Source organism: Hydractinia symbiolongicarpus, chromosome 14, assembly GCF_029227915.1.
Source record: "Hydractinia symbiolongicarpus strain clone_291-10 chromosome 14, HSymV2.1, whole genome shotgun sequence".
Lineage (NCBI taxonomy): Eukaryota > Metazoa > Cnidaria > Hydrozoa > Anthoathecata > Hydractiniidae > Hydractinia > Hydractinia symbiolongicarpus.
Genome location: NC_079888.1, coordinates 17327164 through 17337533, shown reverse-complemented (window position 1 = coordinate 17337533; position 10370 = coordinate 17327164).

Genomic DNA, 10370 nt, shown 5'->3' with positions numbered 1-10370 from the left:
CTTATCAACGAACAATGTAAACAGTAAGTAAACAAAACTTTTAGAAGGCGTGCTGCTGAGCTCACGGACTTTTTGCACGATGTGACGTATGCTAATTTATTCGGACCTAGTCCTCTCGACTTTACGCGACCTTGCAAATTTATTTGAAATTGAAGATGTTTACGGACGCGATTAAGGTATAAATAAAGATTTTTAACGATTGTAAAAGGTTTATTTTGACATATTTATGTATTGTCTTATAAAAATAACATTTTTTTCAAATATTTTTTTTTCACTGGAGTGCCCCTTTAAAAAAGTACTAATAAATAAAGCCAATAAAGCCACAAACCTTGGTACTGAACTTGCGTCACTTTACTTTCCTTTCGCATTTATTTGAAGACATTGCATTGTTTTACGAGATCAAATCGAATGTTTACTTTCTGAATCGAATGTTTTTTTAAATCGAAACAGTGTTTTGGCGCGCGTGGGATTTAAAAGAGAGAAAGTTTCATTCAAACTTCATTGTCTGAAAGTTTGAGATGGCGCCAGTCAGTAAAGCAAAGTTTTATTTTTGTCGCGATGACTCATGCAAGAAACAATTCAGTGATATTAGCAACAGAAATAAACACGAGAAGAGATGGTAATGTAATCGAAACGGAAATGTCATTGGTTGACCAACAAAATGCTGTTTTTGAGATCCGTGAACCAACATCGTCGAGCATTCCTCCGTTTGAACCTGAAAATTTAGTACCGCATAACGCAACAGTTGAGAATAATGATTCACTCACACTGTCATTCCTCTATCACCCATCCGGAATAACGACACTTATGACATGAACGACACAACCACATCAATCGGCGTCGAACTTGCCAGATTGGCTGAAAAACGTGACAACATGTTTGAGCGTCAATTCAAGGAATCCGTTCTCTCGAAATTGAAATGCGATTTAAATAGCCGATTTTATAAATATACGGCAGCAAAGTTTTTGGACGAAACCTTCGGAGAGGCCCTTGATAACGAATGCCTTATTAGGTGGATTGCTAAAAGTTTGGATTACAAGCCTTACAGACTGAAATCAATTTTAACTAACTACAAACATCAACACAAAGCTCGCTATTCAATCCCTACGGAAAATCCTCAACGAATCTACAATTACTGGTTGAACGAAGAAGTCTCCATCCCGACAACTGATTCCGGACGAAATGAAAGCAGAATCGGTAAGCTTCGTTATTTAAAAGATTTCAAACATTTAGCTTGTATTACTGATGACAGTGTAGAGGAGAAACAGATCATTCTGAAAAAGACCGGCAGCACTAAAACGTATATCAGAGCCCATCGCCGAATATACACAAAACCTTTCGTCAACTCTTTAAGGATTTTAATAAAATTCACCAGGATTTGAAGTGTTCGTTCTCCACTTTCTACAAATATCGACCATTCTATATCGGCCCACCTACAGAACGAGAAAAGGAGTCGTGTCTTTGTATCAAATGCCAAAATGTCCATCTTTTATTGAAAGGAATCAACAATTTCCGAAAAACAAAATGTTTAAAACAGCTAAACTCTGTCACGGAGTTTCTCAGTTTAAAAGCTTCATTGTCATCAGAAGATCTCGAAAAGCTTCATCCGGAATTCACCTCGCTGAAGGAGACATCTTATTACATTTTTGGAAAGATGACGGAAATCTATGTCAAGAATGGTGTCGAAAAGAGCTACGAGAGAACAACACGTCTTGACAAAACGCACAAAGTATCGGTAATAGTGGAGCAACTCATCACTCTCAGTCCAGCCTATCTTAAACATCGCCAACATATACAAAATACCGCAACAGTTATTCCAAAAATCAGAGAACGACACGAAGGGAGCAGGTACATTGAAATGGATTTTTCAGAGAACATTGCCATCAAAACCAAACACGAGGTACAAGAAGCGCATTTTTCTGGGAAACAGTACGCCTTACATTGTTCCATTGTTGAACCCGGAGAAAACAAATTTGTGTATCATTTGAGTGACGATACAACTCACGACCCATCTTTATTTTTGATCGTTGGGAAATCCGAAATGAAACAGTTATCATTAAAAGCGATAACGCTCCCACTCAATATAAAAATAAATGGGCTTTTCATTCATACCATTCTCTTGCCAACAAGTACGATGTACGCATAATTCGTCTGTACGGAGCACCAGGTCACGGTAAAGGGCTAATTGATGCCATGTCCGCCTTCGGAGTTAAATCTATATTAAGACGAGACATCATTGGTTTGGACGTTTGGTTTGTCGACAGCCAAGCGATTCGTGACTATCTCGATATCCGGAAAGATCCCAGAATGAATTACACAGTCGTCAGTCAAAAGCAAGTTGACAAAAAGCGCATGGCGAGAGTTGAACGGAAGATCGATGGTTGTATGGCAATGCATCTGTTTGAATACAAGCCTAATGAGAATTCTGTATATATGAAAAAATTCTTATGTGATTGTGATAACTGTTTAAATTTAGAGTTTGATGCATGTTTGAGAGTAGATGGTCCTGATGAGAGTCAAATGGATGAAGTTGAGGAATCCGTAGAAAACGATGATGACTGTTACCTGGATGAAGAACAAGATCGTGGTCAACACATTTTTGAATTTGTTTCGATTCCATGGTTTATTGCCGTAATCTCATTCAAATCCTGTGAGCCAATTTATTTTATTAAAGTGATTGAAAAAGGAGTTGCAACCGATGTAATGAGGGATCGTTAAGGACACTCCATTAATTCTGGCGAGTGTTTCTTGAGAGGAAACTATCTGAAGTCTGACAGGTCTCGCAATATGGCTTTGAAAAGATTCAGCATAGTTCCTGGAGATGTTCTTTGTGATCCTGTTGAAGTGTTTGAAGCTTTCGTTGATATTGATCATGACAGCCTTTGTATGCCAAAGGATATCTATGCGGAACTTGTTTTAAGAGCATCGTAAATTTTTACAATTTTGCCTTGGACTAAGTTAATCTCAAATTACTCTTAAATAAGTCATAAACAGAATACTATACTAAACATTTGCACACCCTATATCGAATTTGAATATTGAATCGTATAACTGATTCTTATTATTTCATTGAAATTATCTACGTCCTGTTTTTCGCTTCTAGTGTAGGATATTGAACCTAGATTTTATGAATTTTAAAGACCAATAACATCATAATTCACTCTTTTAAACGAAAATTTATCATTGTAAATAAGTATTATATGTTCCTAATTATTATTTATCCAAATTTCTAAATTGTTATTTAATGAAAATTTCAAAGTTATAATTCACCAAAAATTATTTATTCAAAGACCACATTTATTTCGAAGTACTCATTAATTCTGTTGTCAACTTTGATTTGAATGAAAAAAGCATAGTCAGACAATTTATTCTGCCAAATTTTCAAATCGCTATAATGTTTTAAGAGTGATTATTGCATGTTTTCGAAAAAGTTAGGCTTGTGACTGAATCGCTCATTACCTACTAATTTCTGAATAAATTTTACTCATCACAGTTTTTACTGGTTTCCAAGATGTCAAAGATGCTTTAAAAATACAATTTTACTATTTTTTCGAAAAAATGATCACGAGCAAAAACTCAAAATGACCAATATTATCGCGACACACTCCTAATTTTCAAAATTGACCTTGTAGGACCAATAGTATCTCTACAAACTCCAACCCAGTGAGTTTTCTTGATCTAATAACGGTTTTAACCAAAGTTATTAAATATTTTGTGATTTTGCTATTTTTCATTTCACAACTTTTTCGCACAGTCAAGAAAAAATAGTCAAAAAATGGTATAAAGAAACACTGAGTAAATAATTCATCTATTTAGACAGCTAAAAAAGGGTTAATGCCACCTTAAAGAAGGCGAGGACAAAAATCAATACTGCATATTTTCAAGTAAGATCTGTCAGAAAGTCCATAGAAAGTTCCATCTTTAATGTTTTTGCTTTGTTTAAGGTTCTTTAAGAATCTCCACAGTTAACAATATGATTGCTCCGATGTTGAACAACACATGGTGTAAAAACCAAACCTTATGGACCCCTTTATGAAAGGACCTGTCTATAGCTATAAGTTTGTCTTCGGCATAATTTAGAAATACTTGTATTGCAGCAGAATCAGACAAATTCAAACCTAATTGGATTAGAATGAATGGATGTAATTTTTTCGCTGCAAACTGTAAACGGTGAACTTTGGACGACTTTTCCCTTATCAATAACAATGCTGCGTGATTTAGAAGGCCTAAACGACATGCCTACCAAATCAAGAGCTGTTGTACACCTGTTTAATAAATTTTGAGTACTTGGAATTGACATGGACATTAAGAATATATCATCCATAAAAGCTTTTATTGTGGGGTTGGTCTGGGATTTTGTTTTTATTACCTTCGGTATCAATAAGGGTGGGGGAATTACTGCTTACCCTGGTACCCTTTCCATACCTTTTACCGTAGATGGAGAAGTGAAATTTCGTAAAAATTTTCAATTAAAGGCTATTATCAACCATTGCGCCAACTTAAATAATGGTCACTACACAACCATAGCCTTCGACCAAATGGTTCACAGGTGGATACATTGCAACGATAGAGCAGTAATTTTCTGTGATGACTGCCTTATTAACAGTCTCGAATCATATGTCTTCTTTCTAGAAGAGCTGAGGTAAGAATATTTTAACCAGAATGAGTCAGCAAGGGGGCTTGACTACACTCAGTCTTGTCTTTGGAGAGTGACGACTCCACTTATTACCCCAGTCAAAATAAAACAAAATCAAATAAAAATTAAGTTAGCAAGGGGGTTTGATCATACTAGGTCTTGTCTTTGGAGAGTGACGACTCAACTTATTACTCCAGTTAAAAAAAAAAAAAAACACAAAAAAAATATTAGCAGGGGGGTTTGATCACGCATGATCTTGTGTTTGGAGAGTAACGACTCCACTTATTACCTGAGTTAAAAACAAAGAATAGCACAGTTGAACAGAAAGTGGTCAAAGTTTACTTTAGGAAGATAGGGATGTCTAGTTTCTGCTAATGACCGTGCGCGGACCTCTTCGAGGTGACCCAGCTAGACATCCAGGGTACGTAGGTTCAGAAATATGGGTCGAAACCTATCTACCTGCCCTTGGTTAAAGCTCTGTTCATCTTTTCAAATGTGTTGTGTCCTTTTTATTTTTTTTATATTTTTTTAATTAATTCCTTGTGAAAAGGGAGAATTGTGCTTTTAGAGGCATTTTCTCTAGAGGAGTACAACCTCTAGCTTATTTCCAAAGACATAACAGGTTGAGTTCATCATTGTGGTGGCTTGCCACCTCTTTGTAAATTATTTTCTTATTTTATGCCTTTTCTTTCAAAAAGCTCCCATGATAAATTATTTTAGGATGGATTCCGAAGTCTGGTGTTCCAACAGAAAATATGTTGATAATTGTATGCCGAAATTACGACCAACTTCAAGAGCTTAAATCAAAGCATTTCGAAAGGGTTGATTTTAAAGATTTTTCCTTTTCGGGGTACAGGCATCACGAGCTTACGAACGAAATAAACGAATGGAGAGAATGTATTCGAAAATCCGACTTTCTCCTTAAGAAAGATTTTATTTCAATTGATGGAAAGCAACTCGTCCAAGAGTTGATTATATTTACTAAACTGGGTAAAATAAAACGATTTTACACGGTTATGAAAAACTTTTTGAAGGAAGAGATTCTTAATAACGAACAGTTGATGCACCCAGATTATATTACACCAGAGGAAAGAAGCGAACTCAACGACGTGAGAAGGAAGACAAAGGAAACAATAAAAGTGTACGTCTTTAATTGTTAAATCACAAAAAATGTTGGAAACTGTATTGTAAATCTAAGTCTGCGGCAAACTTTTTAAAAAATATAGAAAACAAATTACTAATATATATATATATATATATATATATATATCTATTGTAGGGCATATTACTTATGTATACTTTTTACAAGCTATTACTTATGTATACTTTTTAACTCTTATCCACAAAATTTGCCGCACTTTTAGACCCACTTTCTGTGATAGCTACGTTAAGAAGTGATATAATATTATTTTTTTCTACAAATTTCACAATAAAATTTCAAGTTTTTCAATGTTCTCTTTGCTCATTTTTTTTCTTCTTTGCGCAACCATCGCACGTCCATTTCCTACAAATGCAACACTCTATCCAGCGTTCGTCGTGCGCACGCTCCGACCATTTTTTTTACACAATGTGAAGCAGCAATCATTTTTTGTGATTTTTTTGGGGGGTAGGAATGACATGGAGGGTGGCCTCTTTTCGCCAACTTTTTTGGTTTTTCGCACATAAGTTCTTTTCGTTTTGATTGAAGGTTTTTTCGCAGGCTGTGATACCGCTTCCGCCACAGGCGAGAGTGTTCTCACGTTACTTGACCCTTGTTTCACTACAAAATCGGCGATTGAATTTTTCACAGCTTGTGCAGCACCAGGAATACTATGTCGTAGTTGTTCCGGAAGTTTATCTACAATGTGCGATGACACCGATTTTACTTCTGGCAGCTCTTTCGGTAATGATGATTTTTATCCACCCACTTGTGCACTAATTGCTGGCCTACTTCAACGAGTGGGTTTCCGTCCAATAACAGCTTTTCGAAGTCTGGTGACCCGTCATAATAATTTTGCTAAGCTTATCCCGGACGATTGTAACCACCGAAAGACCGGTATAAGCATGAAGCTCCATGGGTTTTTTTCATTAATGTGTTGGTTCGCTGACAACGTTTTTCTGCAAGCCTTTTGTGTTTCCGCTTCTCTGTGTCAACTTCAACAAACGCTACCGGGTTTGTGCAACGCGGTCATTTATAATCTGCTCCACCATTTTATTGACGCTTTTGCTGGCAATATCTTCATCAGGGTCAATATAATCATCACTCTCTTGTAAATTCTTTTACACCTTCCCAAGAAAGAAAATAATTTACAAAGAGGTGGCAAGCCACCGCAATGATGAACTCAACCTGTTAGGTCTATTGTGTATCCAACAACTGCATTTGGCAACTTTTAGGGAAACGTCGTTTGCAAACGTTACAAACATGGGACTTATCTTCCAAACTTTCCAACACAATACTTTCGCTGCTTGTTCTGATATGACCATCGTCACTGTTGTCGCCATCGTCTTTGATGGTAGAATTTTACAGTGGAGAAAAGTGAACAATGAACAAATAGAGATTGAAATTTCGAAGCATAGGTCTCCTACGTTGGAAAACGATACATTCATAATGCTGCGTCAAAAATCTATGATGAAAGGACAAACTAATAACGCAATTGTTATTCATAGAACTTTCTTCAAAAGATGATTAATAACTTAGGGAAATGCAATGAAAAGAATAAAAGTTACAACGTGCACGCACAATGATAAACTCGACCAGTTAGGTCTCAAAATTTAAATTCTACAGGTTTTGCTCCTCTAAAGAATATGCTCATATAAAGGAACACAATTCTTCCTTTTTCTAAGGAGTTAATTGGCACAAAAATTGAACAAACAAACAGACAGAGAGAGTAGGACAGGACTTCTGTAAAGGGTACAAGGGTTTCGACTCATATTCCTGAACCAAGGTACCCAAAATGTCTAGCTCAGTCACCTCAAAAGAGGTCTGCAAACAGTCTTCAGCAGGAACTAGACTTTCTTTCATCCATACCCTTTCATCTGTCCTACTCTGTACAATCTTGTGTGACTGGGGTAAGAAGTGGAGTCGTCACTCTCAAAAGACAAGACTACAAAAAAAATAAAAAAATATGAATAGTCAAACCCCCTTGCTGACATAAACAGGAAGTTGTGGTGCTGACTGCAATTTACCTAAGCTCTTCAAGGAACAGGATGTAAGGTTGTACACCATTTAGCATGCTTTGTTTGCAAGGGACCACTGCTCTGTCCTTCAATGAAGCCACTTACCATGCACTTGGTTATAAGCAACAGTAGTGTAATGGCCATTGTTCAAATTTCCAGAGTGGTTAATTACAGCCCTTAAGTTGTAGTGCTTGCCATAAGAGACTTCACTTTCTACAGTGATAGGTATAGAAACGGTGCCCGGGTAAGATGTCACAGGAGAACAAACCTTAGACACAAGACCTTTGTTATAAGCAAAGCGCTTTAATTGCAGAATCAAAATTGACCTGCACTCTGCGACCTCTTTTTCAACTGGTGCAGTTTGGTAACTATTGCAGTAGTGACAGAAGTACGAGTTAACGCCTGACAATTCTTCGCTCTCCAAAAATTTGTCTACTGAAGATTATACAGTCGATGTCAAGGGCAGTTGAACAAATGGACTTACTTGCTCAGAGGTGCTTATATTATTGCATCCGTTGCAAGTAGTGCAGATTTTCACACAAGTGTTGAATAATCTACCAAAGAAAGGAAAGGCTCAAGAAAACTCTGGTATGAGATACTCAAGAATCTCTAGGGCATCTTGCTGAGAGAATGGATTAAAAGCAGCGCCCCTTGCATTAGAAACATGGCCTTTCAATGCATTTAGAAATGAAGGGTTCACCGGAACCTTGGAGGAGGATAGTTTGCGTAGAATACTTACAAAACTTCTACCTACGCGGGTAACACATAAAAACATTGCAAAATGGAATTGATGTAACATGTGTTGCCCAAATTTAGCAAACCGCTGTTGCTGCTTAGTGATTCTTGTGCAGGCAAGGTAGTGGAGCTCTTTGTTTTGCCCTGGGGATTCGTGTCCTTAAAGCTAGTGGTCGAAGTTGCTTGTGACTTGGATGATTTCTTTGAAACAGTTGGTGTCAATTGAGCGGAGTCAATTCTTTTCCAAAATAGAGTCAATTTTTGGGAGTTCATCATTGGGAGTTCTCCGACGGGACAGTCAGTCTCCTGCAATACCATGATCTATGTTAGTCGGGATGTGAACTCATTATACCTTTCCTATGATACAATGCTGAACCTCGCCATATTTAATAGAGAATTCCCACAAGTTGGTATGTTTTCAAACCCACCAAAGGATGACAGGCATTGCTCAGGAGATACCAACACGACCAGGAAGAATTACGCTGGCATGATATGCGGTGCCACCAAAGAAGATGGAGGCATTTGTGATTCCCTAAGCGGACACTTGTACCTGCCCGACCTGACATTTGGAGCGATTTGTTCCACATCTCAAATCTTGGCTTATCACAGAAAGTTTTGGATTCCTTTCCTTGCATGGTTAAAATTCCATAACCGATTTTGTATTGGTCAAAAATCAATTTTGCATGGTATGGCACAACATAACCCACGGTCCAAACTGTACTTTGACCAACTCTTCAAAAATCATTTAAAACAAATTAAAGTACATGGTACATTCTTTTTTAATATCGTGTACATATGTACCAATGTACCAGGACTCGGTGAATCTGGCTGTAGCTTTCAACATGTGTTACGGGTACCTAACACTCAGCCTTACACAAATAGTTGTGGTGGGCCAGCCACAGGAGAGTACAAGCCTTTCCTAACAGGGGTGGTGTCCCAAAATGGTAGATCAAAGGACGGAGAGAGGAGATCGCAACCCAATAATGCTACTTAATGATTGATGATGAGGTGACAAAACAGCTAGCTGTAATGATATTTCTTGTCTAATGACAGCTGGTTCTACTATAGTTAGAGGTTGCAACCCTCTAGAGATTTTTCAAAAAAGCAAAATCCCCCTTTTTGCAAGGATTTCCTAAAAACATTGACCGTAAAAGGCAGAAAAATACAACAGCGACAGAACACAACACTAAAAAATAAATATTAAAGCAATTCAAAATGAATTGAATAGGTACAAATGAGATAAATAAAACTTATCATAACGTGAATATCCTTAAACGGATAAATTTAAAATTATTCTTTAGAGAATGTGTTTAAGAAGCAAACAACTATCTGCGCGCCAGGACTTGTGACCCTGGCTGTAGCTTTCCACATGTGTTATGGAGCTCCAACACTCAGCCTTACACAGATAATTGTTGCTGTGGACCTGCCTAATGACAGTACCAGCCTGTCATAACTGGGGTAATATACGTGGGCGTAACACCACAAAGACCAGATAAGAAAATGTAACCCCCTTGCAAAGCTTCTTCTATCCTGTAGACAAAGCGAGCAAATTATGCCTCCCTACTGAACTGGGGTAATAAGTGGGATCGTCAGCCCGAAAGACACACCAAATTGTCAAGCCCCTTTGCTATGCTTCTTACAGGTTCCCAAGAACGAGAGAGAAGTGAGCAAACTCCAAGATTTTGGTAAAGCTGACCGAACAAGGTTCAACTGGGGTAAATAGAATCCGCTAGGGAAAGATTTACTCCCCCATTTAATTCGTGGAGAGAAACAAGCTACCTTCTAGCAAAAAAAGTATTAAAGCTAAGGAATTGTTACGGTGGGAAGAACACACCTCGGAAAT